The sequence below is a fragment of the Mirounga angustirostris genome, unplaced genomic scaffold, assembly GCF_029215605.1.
Source record: "Mirounga angustirostris isolate CCGP_5_RB_7025 unplaced genomic scaffold, mMirAng1.0.hap1 SCAF_7, whole genome shotgun sequence".
Classification (NCBI taxonomy): domain Eukaryota; kingdom Metazoa; phylum Chordata; class Mammalia; order Carnivora; family Phocidae; genus Mirounga; species Mirounga angustirostris.
This window is the reverse complement of record NW_026991715.1, coordinates 153,475,064-153,488,389: the sequence shown is the minus strand read 5'-3', so window position 1 is coordinate 153,488,389 and position 13,326 is coordinate 153,475,064.

Below are 13,326 nucleotides of genomic sequence, written 5' to 3'. Positions count from 1 at the left end.
GGCCCTGAGGCCAGTGTGGACATTCAGCAGTTACTGTTAGGGAGACAGGAGATCTCCTGGGGCTTTGAGCAGAGAAGCCCTGGGGGCAGCAGGGAAACCCAGAGAAGGCTGTGGCTGTAGCCCTGGTGGACCAGGCTGGGGGGAGCATTGGGCCCAGCCGGGCACGGCGAGGAGTGGCCGGAGGGCTCCGTGCTCTGGAGGTGGAGCCAAGCGGTTCACGGGTGCTGAGCTGGGCATGGGGTGCGGGAGGCAGGAGCGGCTGGGGAAGGGTGAGGGACAGCAGACTGTGGGGCATGGGGGTTGGGCTGGGACGTTCTGAGCATGCTGTGCCCACTGCACATACATGTCACTCCGGCTCGCTCCCCTCCTTGCTGTGGGCACGTGGGCACCAGGGTGGCCTGAGGATGCTCCTCCTTGGTATGCGCTGGATCCCACGGAGGACACCACCCGAAAGAGGCCGGCCCAGTCTGGGAGGGTCCTGTCTGAGCTGTCCCTTCAAAGCCAGACCCCTATCTGCAGTGCTGTCCTTGGCAAATTCAGCCTGTGCTTGGAAAGGATGGAGGCCGTGGCCCCAGGTCCGCGGGGAAGGTGTGGCCTAGGGCCCCGTGTCCTCCCAGCCCCGGTGGTGCCCAGCTGGAGGACGTGAGGCATGGAGGTGGGGCTGGAGGAGGGAAAGGGTGCTGTCCCTCGGCAGGCGGGCCTGACTCACACCCACACGTGTACTCCTGGGCCTTGGGCGTCTTCAGGCGGGTGGTTCGGTGTCAGCAGCGTCTACATGGGTGCAGGGAGCTCCTCTTCCCGAGGCCTCCTGATGGGGCCCAAGGATGGGCGTGCCCCAGTGGCCAGGATTCCTGACCCCAGAGCCGTTTCGGAGGGGCCGTCACTCTGACGTCTCCACGTGGGGAGCTCAGCTCACCCTGTGAGCCCCGAGGCAAAGGGGGGACTCACCTCATGGTGATGCCCAGGGCCCCCTGCACGGGCGGGACAAGGCCGGTCTGGGCCGGGTTTGTGCGAGCCCATGTCGTGAGCTCCATCCAGCCCCTGTAGCCTTCTCAGCCCCAGCCACCTCCCTGGGTGCCAGCTCCCTGCCCAGTGTGGGCAAGGCGCAGCGATGGGCACAAGCTCTCTGATGCTGGGCTTGCTGGCCGGTCACCTTTCCTTGTCTTTACGCTCCATCTTCTGGCTGGAAAAGGCCACGATGGCACCCATCTCGGGGGACCCAGCATCGCACATCTGAACAGGCCCCGACCCAGGACCCCTCGTGCCGGCCCAGGGGCTCCAGCGTGGCGGTTCAAGGGGCGCCTCCATTAGGAGGGACCCAGCTGCTCTGTGGACCAGGAAGCAGGCTTGGCAGTGGAATGGGGTGGTGCTCGGGAATGGGGGGAGGGGTGCAGACAGTGACCCTTGTTCACAAGTCCTTAAGAATTTCAGGGCGGCGAGAGCTGAGCGCAAACAAGCGTGGGGCCCAGGAAGTTGTGGGGAGGGTGTGAGTGCAGACGGCCAAGGACCCTGGGGAACACCAAGGGTGTCTGTCCCCATGTGCATGCATGTGTGCACGTGTTTGGGACTGCATTCATGCATGTGTGTGCCCTGAACATGCGTGTGAACACACGCGTGCACGTGTGCCTCGGACATGCATGTATATGAATGCACGTGTGCATGGACATGGTGTGTGCACGTTTGTGCTTGTTTAGATGAGTGTGTGCATACACACATGTGAATACACATGTTTAGGGGGCATGGATGGAGGAGGACACTTGATGGCCTCTGAACTCCCCCGGACCTTCAGGCGGACATAGCGAGAGCTCTGCACACGGGCTTTCGGGACGAAGAGCCCACCCACCCTGCCGTTTGTTGAACACACGTGGGGCACTGGCCGTCGGGTGGGCCTGGGGCGCCAGGAACGGACTCGGAGGCCCAGGGCCAGGGGCCGTCCAGGCAGAAGCACAGGGAGGAGGCCGCAGGAGCCACTGTTTCCGGAGACTGGGATGCAGCCACTCCCCCGCCTCCGGCCGCCAGCCGGGCCTGACAGAGAAACGGCCTCCTGTCAGGGGCTCCAGGGGCACCTGTGTGGACAGGACCCCACCACAGCCTGTCCCAGAGGGCCTCTGCCAGCTGAGCTGTGGCCACCGGCCCAGGGTGTGTCCTGCCCTGCTGCTCCCCACAGCCCCCCAGAGGGAAGTCAAAACTGGCCTCAGGGACCTTCAGCCTGGAATCACAGAGAGGCTGCGTGCCCCAGGAGTCTTAGGGGGACTTGGGCCCACCCCGGGAGAGGGGCCTCAGGAAAAGCACAGAACACCCCTCCCTCCACGCCTCCTCTGGGTGAGGCTCTCTGGGAGCAGGGGCTCGGGGCTGCCTCTGCCCACCCCGGTGTCCCCCCTCTGGCTGCACATCCTGGTCCCCTCCACGTCAGCTCTGCCACCGGAGCAAAGGGCCCGGCATGGCGCACAGGAGAAGGTCTTTCTCCAGCCCTGGGGCCCCCAGCACGCACTCACCCACCCCTGTAGGCACACATGCTCTGCGGGCTACAGACTGGTTCCTGGCCTGAGGTTCAGGCCCCCCTCCCCTCCTGCTGAGGCTTGCATTTCAGGGCAGCCCTGCTGGACTCCCCGGTGGCCCTGGGGACACGGTGGGGCTGTCCACACCCAAACTGTAAAGCAGCCCACTCCAGTGGGCAGAGACGCTGCGAGAACCAACACCATTCAATTAAAGAAGAAACGTTAAATTTCTGTAAATCAGGAAAAGCTTAAACAAACCTAAGAGGAACTGGAGAGAACATCCTTCATATGCAAAAAGCTCTTACCCGTCAACAAGAACACCACCTCAGTAGAAGCAGAAATGTAACTGCAGACACTCAGCACCGACGTCAGCCTTGACCAGGGCTGAAGAAACAAACACGGAAACAAACCAGGATTCCGTTCTTAGTCCACCCTGGTCTTGGCATGGGGTGGCCTGGCCTATGTGCTGCTGCCGGACTGCGAACTGGCAGGAACAAGGCTCATCACCGGCTCGGCCCCACTCGGCCCCCTCACTGCTGTCTCGTCGGCTCTTAGGACACCTGGCCCCCGTGTGCTGGCTGGCGGCAGCATCCGGAGCCAGGTGGCAAGGACGTGCTGGGCAGAGGGCCACACTGACTGGCCCAGCCTGACTTTCCTGCATCGGTGTGCGGGGTCCCCGAGCCACCCAGCTTAGGAAGGAGGCGGCTGCGGGCCACGTCCCTGGCCCGAGGCGGTGGCGTTGCGGACGCTCCGGCCCAGCGGTGTGAGCTCCCGCACCACGAAGGGCTCGGCTCCGGAAACGCTGCTCGCAGATCCCGTGGGCGCCCACCGGCTCCGAACCAACACTTCCTCAGCACGAAGGTGCCGGGGCCTCCGGCGTGGGAGCACGGCGGCCGGGCGCGGAGGCTCGAGCAGGGTCGGCAGCACCGCACCACAGAGACCCAGCTCCAGCCCAGTATGGCAAGACACAGAAGACATCGTCGTCTTTCCAAGAGGACCCCACACAGGCCCAGGTCAGGAACGGCTCCCCTGTCTGGTTGAGAGCCGAGTCCATCTGGGTCCCCTAAAGCCCTGTGTGCCACTTCCCGCGGGCCAGGGGCCCTGCGTGGGGCACCCCCTGGCTCCTTAGTTAGGGAGTGCGCATGTACCTCCACCATGAGCAGCACAGGTGCAGGCCTGTGGGTCCCAGGCGGAAGCTGAGAGGCCCGTGGAGCAGCCCGGCTCCGGCCGAGCCGCCCGGCCAGGCCAGCACACAAGAGCGCCGACGGCACATCATTGCTACTTTAGCCCCCGGGGGCCGCGTGCGTCGCCCCGGGGGCCCGACTGACACAGCGCCTTTGAACCCAGGTAGGCCCACGCCCTGCTCTCTCCACAGCGCCTACTTTATCTTCTTCACAAATCCTGCATAGGGTTCATCTACGCGTTTACGGTCTGACGCTCCGCTTGGCGGTGGCGGCCTGGTCTCGCTCCTTCACGGACGGGTGCTCTGTGTTATGCTTCAACAGCAGCCGGCGCAAAGTGGACGCTCAGTCAACACTAGTGGGCAGCTGTACGCACGAATCTTCCTGGACACGGACCCCCCCCCAACCACCGCCCCGGGACGTGGCTCCTTCCCCGCTAGCGAGCCCGGGAGGTGCCCTGGCTCTGGGCCTGGTGAGTGATGCAGTGGTGAATATGCAGGGCACATGGCGTCCCCAGGGCAGAACCACGGGGCCCCAGTCCAGCCTCACCGTCGCTCTGACGGGCACCCCGCCCAGCTCCCCAGGGCACGGAGGTGCGGGGAGGGCTTGGAGCAGCTAATCCAGAGACGGAAGGGAGACCGCCAGCACAGTGGACCCCAAAAGACAGAGGGCGCTCGGGTTGCACAAGGAGGGCGATGGGCTCAGAGGCTGCATCTCCAAAACGGGCATCTGTGACAGTGCGGTCCAAGAGACCGTGCTGGGGGCCTGCTGTCCCTCGGGCAGCCTGGCTGTCTGCATGGGCTTGGGCCCGGCAGCTGGAGTAAGCGGAGACCCCAAGACGTAGCCCTCCGGCAGTGGGGCGGAGCCGGGCAGGCCCAAGCTCACACTCAATGCGTCCTCGGGCCCCAGGGTCACAGACACCCAGGCAGGGGCTCTCAGGCTCGGGGCCACCCAGGACCCCAGTAGCCTCGTGGTCTGAGCTCCTCAGCAGCAGGGTCATGAGAAGGCCGGGGCTGGGGGCACAGGGAGCACTGTGACCCACGCGGCGGATGCATCTGGGAATAATTCACTGAAATCTGGAGCCAATGTCCCCTGGTGAGAGTCAGCGGTCATGTGTGAGCGTGCTTGCTGTTTACATTTTATGTCTTTCAGAGACAAACTCAAGACAGAATTTGACACCAGTGACCCAGTGTGCAAAGCTTTCCTCTGCCGCTGGTCACAAACTCTTCTGAGTATCCCACATTCATTTTTGCGGGATCTTCCAGCAGCTATCCAGCAACACAGACAGGCCCGCCGGCTCCAGGCCGAGGGAAAGCCTGTCCCCATGGTGACGGAGCTCAATTCCAAAGGATTCTTCCTGTAAACACAGTGAGCACCCAAGGTGACACTGGACAGACAAGTTGCGTGGGCACACAGCGTCAATGGGCCGTGCCATCTCCCTGCATCTGGACAGGCCTAGCAACACTGTCCCCCTCGACGGCATGTCCACTCAGGGTCTTGGCACCCAGTTGCTGGACCACAGATCCCCGGATAGACACACAACTTGAGCTCAGTCCAAAGGGACTCTGAGACCTGACCCCTTCCTCCCAGATCCCAGCTCTGGTGGCAAGCGCTCCGCAGCCCAGCCTTGGCTCCAGGCAGGCCCTGTTCCTCTGAATCCTGGAGCGTCACTGCAGCCTTTCCCCACGCGGAAACCTCGGGCTGCTGGCCGTAGGCCTGAGTCGCAGGTGTGCTCCGCCTGGGCCTGGTTCCCACGGTGGGAAAATGCAGTGTCTGCAGTGGGGAAGCCAAGAGAGGGTGGGAGGAGCAGTACTGAGTGCTCTACGGCCGGTGACACACTGTTCTTCTGATGCTTGCAGGATGACCACTCCGGCGGCACCGAGCAGTGTGGACCCACTGCTAAGGGTCCCAAGCCTCAGCTGGGACAGTGTGTGTGGCCCCAAAGTGCCCAGCCAGGGTGAGGTGGGGGGAGCGCTGTGGGGGGCAGCCAGGGGCACCTTGCTGCAATCCACCCGCCCGGAAGGGCATTTCCCGCCGGCCCCCTCGCTGGGCACAGGTGTGGGAAGGACCCTGTGCAGGGTCTCCCTGGACACCCAGGAGGGGGAGCTGCTCCGTGGGCATCACCAACCTCAGCACCAGGTCACAGCTCACCCAAGCTGGACGAGGGACCTTGGGTGACAGTGCCCACCTCGACCAAAGTAACTCCCGGAAACTGTACAACTTGACCTTGCATGGTTCCTGCTGAGGACCGCAGCACGCAGCGACTACTAATGGGGCAGGTGGGCCCAGGGCAAGGAGGGGCTGACCCTCGGCTCCTCCCTGCCAGAGCAGCCCCCAAGAAACAGCGAGCAGACACTTCTCCCCGGGGAGGTCGGAGGTTGGAGCAGGGCCCGGGGGCTCCCCTCGGAGACCTGGGGGCGCACGGACCTTCCTGGCCTCCAGGCTGGGTCACCGCTGAGGATACTGGAAGCCCAGCGCACCTCTCGGTCTAGGAAGTTGTGCGAGAGCAGGATGGATGCCTGACACGCCCCTCGCCCTGCCCTCCCGCGCCACGCCCCCCGCATGCGACGCCCGCCGCCACGCCCATCTCCGCGCCACGCCCATCTCCGCGCCTCGCCCCCGCGCGTCACGCCCCCTCGCCGCATCCCCTCGGTGCCCCGCCTCTCCCAGCATCTCGCTCCTCCCCTGCCCATCTCCCTGTGTCATCCTCGGTCACCTGGCGCTGCTAGCCGCTGATTTCCTGGGGGACTCGTTGGCCTGCTGTCCAGAGCAACGGGGCTCAGCCACTGACCTGGTCTGTGGTGTCAGGAAGGGAGTACAAATGGGCTTCCCTGCATTCCAGCTCCCTGGGGCGCTTTCCCACTGGAATGTGGAAATTGCCCTATTTTCCTCCTGCTCATCAAGGTTCCCTGGAAAACCTACCAAATGCCTGCTGTCAACACCCCTTCTCCAGGGCGAGGCTGGGTGTTCCCAGTTACCCTGGATATTACTCCACAGATCAGCAGTTTTCATGAATAACAAAGTATTTCCAGGTGTCTCACACACTGGATGTTTATCACACGTCTAGCGTTCAGTGATTAAGACACCCTCCTCCCCACGGAGGCCCCAAGTCCTGGGGAGAGAATGGGGGATGGTGCTGGTGCTCCAGAGCCCCAAAGGACAAAGGTGCCAGGATTCAGCTTAAATGCTGGAGGCAAACAGGCTCCCCTTCTGTGGGTCCCAGGTGTGTCAAGATTCACATTCTCCTCTCTCCCAGCTACTAACCCTAAACAAACACCTGGTCTCATCCTGGCTCCTCCCACGTCTGGGAGGCAGACAAGCCTGGCCAAAGGGTTGGGGTGAAGAGGGGGAGGGAGAAGGGAAGAGGGAGGGGGAGAGAGGGGAGGGGACGGGAAGGAATGGGCCAGAAGGGAAGGGGAGAGGTCCTGCCAGCTTCCATTCCTCCAGCCCCACCTCTGAGTGGCTGCATTTTGCCTCTGGGCTCCTGCTGGGAGACAGATGGGGGGTCTTGAAGCCAACACCCCTCCCAGGCTGAGCCAGATGTAGTTGCCCTGCTCCTTTGCAAGAACCCCTTGTGGGATCAAAAGGCTGGCAGCCTCAGTTCCCTCCTGGAGGGCTGGGAGGGCTTCAGGAAGAATCCATCTCCTGCTCTCTGCCCCTTCCCAGACCATGGGTGAGGGTGAGGGTCTTCTGTCCTTGCTGTGGGGCAGCAGGTAGTAAGTCCTGTCTCCTTGACTCAGGTTCAGTAGCCGTGAATTAGTCTTGGTTCTGTTTCCGTGTGTTTGGGGAAAGGTTCAGTGTTGGCACTGACTCTTAAAGCCCTCAGATCTGGAGCTTTCTTAATTGGGGGTTGCCACCGAGGCCAGAGGCCACGTGGATGCATTCTGGAGGCCGTGGGTGGGAGGTACGGGTTGGGGTGTTGGTGTTGAGGGCAACAGGGGTGACAGTAGGGCTGCACGTTGGCTTCTCAACCTCAGCCATGGCTTTGGTGCCCTCGGGCCCCCCGCCCTGTCAGACATCCTCTGCCAGGCGGAGAATCTGGGTAGGGGCTTGGAGGGGCAAGCAATAGAGGAAGGAGCCGTCTGCACAGGAGGGATGAGCGGACACGGCGTGGATGTGTCCACATACTTCCCTCGGGATTGGGGCTCGGTCAGCCTCCCAGGGCCGGGACCTGCAGTCTCTCCACGTAGGCTGGCTGCATGCGCATGGCTCATCACCCTTGGTGCCCCCACACCCCCTCAGGGCATCCGGGCCCCGGCTCCCACCCTCGTGGGCTGCACGCTGTGGCCCGAGCTCCTGCTGGTCCCCACACCTTGGCATGAAGGGGTATGACACAATGTCTGTCACAGTCCCATGAGTCTCTCCCTACGGTGCAGCTGGAAGGACGTCAGATCAAGCCCTGACACACACCATGGGGCTTATCCTTCTCGGGGCCTGGCCCACGGCCAGAGACCCTGCCACCACCTCACCACCTTCATCACCATCACCCATTCCGGGCATCACCTGCGCTTCTGTCCCTCCAGCACCACCGGCCAGGCCCTTGCGCTGCTCCCTTGTCTAGAACCTGCCGTGCCTCCACATTACCCACCTGTCATGAGCCCAGACCCTCCAGCCTCACAACAGCCTCGCGTGCCTTTTGTCTCAACTCTGTGCGGGCCATCGCCCCCTGCCCACCCTCGGCCTGAGTAATGTCCTGGACCGCAGGTCTTTTCCCAGACTGGGACTCTATGGCTGCCTCCAGCCCGGGCCCTGCCCCTTCCTCGAGGTCTTCTCTTGGCACCAGCCAGACACCACTTTCCTCCCCCGAGCTCCCCTCCTGGACAAGTGTTTGCAGGGCCCCCACTACACAGGTCGGTGCTCAGCCCTCCGTGGGTCACCTCACTTAGTGCTTTTCCAGATGTTCTGGGCAGATGCTGCCCCCACCCCACCCCCTCCTGGCACATCCTGGGAGCTCCTTGTCCCTGCACAGATCCTGGCTCTTCCCAGCTGACCCACCCAGTAACTGGGTGCTCTTGGCCGGCTGGAACCCCGTCGCAGCAAGGCTGTGCCCTCGTCTCCCACCGGGATGCCGGGACCTAGGGCCGTCTCTCTGCAGGACTCCGGGGAGCTTCTGGGGATTTAGCCTGGGACCCGCCATGGGGTGTGAGCCATCAGCTGTGGCCCCTGCCCTCTTGGGTTTCCAGCTGCTGAATCTCCCTCTTTCTGCAGGAACCCCGGTGATCTGTGAGGGGGCCTTGAAGGAAAGGTGTTAGCCAGGGGGGTTCAGAGCCATCCTGAGGGTGGGACCCCATTTGTGGCAGGCAGTGGGAAGGAGGGGTTGAGCACTGATGTGCCCATGTGCGGTGCCGCCCCCTCCGCGTCTCTGATCCCCCCCGGGTCTCCCGGGACTGACCTGTGCCCCACCGTGTGGGCCCCCTGCGATGGGCCGGCAGCCATGGAAACAGACCCACACCGGCAGCACGGCCCATTAACCGGGCGCCGGAGGGGACACGGGGCTGCGTGTGCACCAGAGGGGCAGGCGGAAGCTTGTCCGACAAGCCCCCGGGATTCTGAGGCGGGGGAGCCGCTGTGTCTCAGGTCACCCTGGCAGCCCCACGGGGAGGAGTGGACACAGCGGCTGAGAGGTCTGTTCTCACAGCTGATGGGGAAGCAGGCACAGAGGACCTTCTGTATGCGCTCTGGCCCCGGGACAGGGTGGGAGACAGGAGCTCTCAGCCGTGGCGGGGCCGCCGGCAGGATGGAGGAAGGCGTCCGTGGCGAGAACCATCGCAGCAACAGGCACGGGCAGACGTGGCCATCCGTGGGCTGTCATCCTACGGCAGAACATTCTAGAAGGACCAGCCACTGCCTGGCCTTTCCAGATTTGGACCTGCGTCCATGACCTGGAGCTGACCCTTCTCCCGCTCCTGGCGACCTGATTAAGGCCAGGTTGAGAAAGGGCCCACTGTGCACCCGCTGTCCCAGCAGTGCTGTGGGCAGGAGATCCGGAAGAGGCGTGCACAGTGTGCACGGCAGGCCAGGGGTTCTGAGTGCAGAGGTGACGGGCTGAGTCTGCGCCCTGAGGTCTCTGGGGTGCAGCTGCAGGGCGACCCCATCACGCTGCCCCACTCCCCGTGAGGCCCAGCAGGGCATGGGGGTCCTGCAGACAGAGGACCGCACCCACATGCACGAGGCCGGACGGAGTGCGCTAAGCTCGGCCCCACAGGAGGTGAGGAGGGAGATGCCCAAAGTGGCCTCCTCCACCCAGAAAGGGAACGTAGAAATTCCATTTCCTGACGTGGCGGGTGGCTGATGGGTCCTCCCAAGCCTTCCCAGTGCTTCTGCAGCTTTGAGACCAGCATCTTCTTCCACCTGGCTGAGTGGCCACCCACGCGGCCGCACAGGAGGACGGGGAGGCCCACCACCAGGAGGCAGTGTGCCAAGCCCAGGTGTGTGGGACCCTCCCTGCCAAGAGCACTTCTCTCCCCTGCCCACCAGTGGACAGCCCCAAGGATCCTTCCGGAAGCAGCGACAGCCTGCATGGGGAAACGCTGAGACATATGGAAGAGAAGACACCAGGCACCCAGGGACGGTGCAAGCTGCCTCGAGGAGCTGCCTCAGCTGCAGGACAACGCGCCACCCAGGCTGTTGGCCACGCTGGTCCCGTGGACAGCCGCATTCCTGGTCCCCGGCGCCCTGGCGAATTCCAGCACAAGCCCGGTCCATGGGCCGACACTGGCCTCAGTAGCCACCTGAGCTGTCCACACAACAGAACATGACTCAGGCATAAGAAGGAACGAAGTGCTGGGCGCCTGGGTGGCTCAGTTGGTTGAGCGACTGCCTTCGGCTCAGGTCGTGATCCTGGAGTCCCGGGATCGAGTCCCACATCGGGCTCCCTGCTCGGCGGGGGGTCTGCTTCTCCCTCTGCCCTCTTCCCTCTCGTGCTCTCTGTCTCTCATTCTCGCTCTCTCAAATAAATAAATAAAATCTTTAAAAAAAAAAAAAAAAGAAGGAACGAAGTGCTGACCCTCAACACCATGCAGGGAATCTGGACATATTAGGCTGAGTGAAAGAAGCAGACGAACAGCCACATGTCACATGGTTCTGTTCACACAAAATGTCCAAAACGCAGAGGTCCACGGAGACAGGAAGCAGGGAGTGAGTGGGAGATTGGAGGTGAGCGCTAAGGGTATGGAGTTTCTTTATGAGGTGACGAGGATCTTCTAGAATTGACTGGTGATGGTGGTGTGCATCTATGAAGAGCCTAAAAATCCGTGAATTGTACACTTTAAGTGGGCGAGTTGTAGGGTACGTAAATTACATCTCAGTAAAGCTGCTAAAGAAGAAATGCGAAGCCTTGGCCGGGGAATCCAGGTCAATGTGGACCATGTGTGAAATTTCTGCTTTACGATCCGGCTCTCTCTGTGTGACAAAGCAGATGTGATGACAGATGCTGGCCAGAGCAGGGCCCGGCCTCAGCTGTGGCCCTAGCAGCCCAGGGCCACTTGGGGAGGAGGAGGAGGGCAGTGGAGCGCAGCAGAGTGTGGGACTGGTTCAGGGGCACCCTCATTCCACCTGTCTTCCCAGGACACACACTCACCGTCCCGGCCCTTAACAAAGACCAGAGCCTCAGCCAGAAGGAACGAGACTCTGCAGTCCCCACCAGCACACCTGGGCGGGCATCCCAGCCATCGTCCCCCGGTGGGAGGGCAGGGTGGCGGGCTTCCCGGCGTCTGCGAGGCTGAGCCATAGGGGCACCCGGCGTCTGCGGGGCTGAGCTGGGAGTGAGCACAAAGGAATCACCCTCACACGGCTCCACACACGAGCCTATCTGCAGAGGGGTCGCACGCCTGTCCTTGAGCTGGTGTCTGCTGATGGATATAAACGTGTGCTTTTGGAAGGGTGTTGTCACAAACACAGTAATAGGACACATGGAGCACGGAAGATGACAAATTGGCCGACTCTAAGCTGGGCGTTAAAAGCTGTATGGGTTGATGGGAGGCTGAGGAGGGGCTGGGAGAGCCTGGGAGGGCTGCCCAGAGGTGGAGGGGCCTGAGCCCTGGGGCCGGGGGCCATACGGAAGGCACTCCTCTGCCGGCCCAGCGCTGGGGGTGTCTGCAGCCGGCCTTCAGCTGGGCTCCTTCAGCACGGATCGCCGCGGTGGCCGGGAGCCAGGGTTACCCATGGCACGCTTCACGTGGCCTGTGTTTGCGCCCTGTGTGCAGCCTGGGTCCTGGCTGACAGTTGGTGCAGGGGTCTGCCGGGGTCAGGAGCGGGACTCTGATTCGATCGCAGTCTGTGGTTGACCAGCTATACCCTTCAGGCTGCTGTAATGGGGGGTCAGCGCCCGCCCCTCGCCCCTCACCCCTCGCCCCTCGATGGCTGAGAGGTAGACAATGATGCTTGGAGAGCATCCCTGGGGCTTGGCTGGATGTCAGCTCATCAGTGTGTGTTGCCCCAGGGCGGGGGGCGGGCAGGGAGGGTCCAGGCAGCGGTGGGGGCTGCAGAGGTAAGCTGGGGAGGCCCAGCCCCATTGAGGAGGTGGGCCAGGCCTGGGCAGGTGAGGGACCTTGGGCACAGCAACCCACCTCCGAGGCTCGGAGCTGGCACTGGGGCATGGTGAGGATATTCACAGAGATCAGAAATGTGTGAGTGACCATGGGGTGACAGGCACCTGCTGAGCTGAAACTGCTCCGGGAGACACAGGAGCTTGGTGGGCAGGGAAGGCTGAGGCCGAGTGAAGGGAAAAGTCGTGTGGGCTCAGCAAGCTGGGGTCCAGGGCAGAGGTGAGGAAGGATGGTTTTTCTGGAGGCAAGTGGAGAAGAGGAGGAGGAGAGGACCTCCCACGGCGAGGGCTTCAGGGAAGGGCACAGATGGGGTGCTGAGGGGCTGGGCGTGAGGGAGGGGTTAACGGAGCACCTGGACGACTCTGGGAAGGAGGCAGAGCAGAGGAAAGGGGTGCAGGTGGCCCTGTCCTTCACGGGGAGGAGGCGGAGTACAGGCCTGTGGCACCCCAGGGCCAGCTGACGCCCTCCACCATTGCCCAGAAGTCCAGCCAAGGCCAAAGGAGAGGGAACGCAGGGTGTGTCCAGCCTGCGCCAGGTGCTGGTCCTTTCTTGTCCTTGATTAATGGGAGGTAGAGTGTGGGGCTGGACCTTTGGGGAAGAAGCCAGGACAGGACTGTGAGTTGGTGCTGTCTGGAGACCCCCTCCTTGGCCGCCCTCTCCAAGTCTCTCCCCGCAGACCTCCTGTCCTCTGGCTCGCTCATGCAGCTCGGCCCCCCGCCCAGTTCCGGTGCAGGTTGTGTTTCTGAAGTCCTGGGCGGTGCTCCAGGGTCCTCTCCTGCAAAAGGAGGTGCTCTAGGCTCCTCCAGAATGCGGGATCCCGACCAGAGATGGCCTGATGAGGAGGGGGCTCGGGAGCTGCCCACAAAGGAATCGCACGGAACCGCGGGCCACTGCGGCCCCTGCCCACCCTCATGGCGGCTTGTCCCAGGGCCTCGCGCTGCGGGGCGCCGTTCTGCCACGTCCCCATTTGGCAGACCCCCACCCCCGCCCCCGGGGGCTCCCGGGCAGAGTCGGCCCGGAGCTGGTGGGGGGCGGGCGGGCGGGTCCAGGGCGCCGTGCGCTGCGGGCGGCGGCCGCGGGGGGCGCTGCGGGGGCCGCACT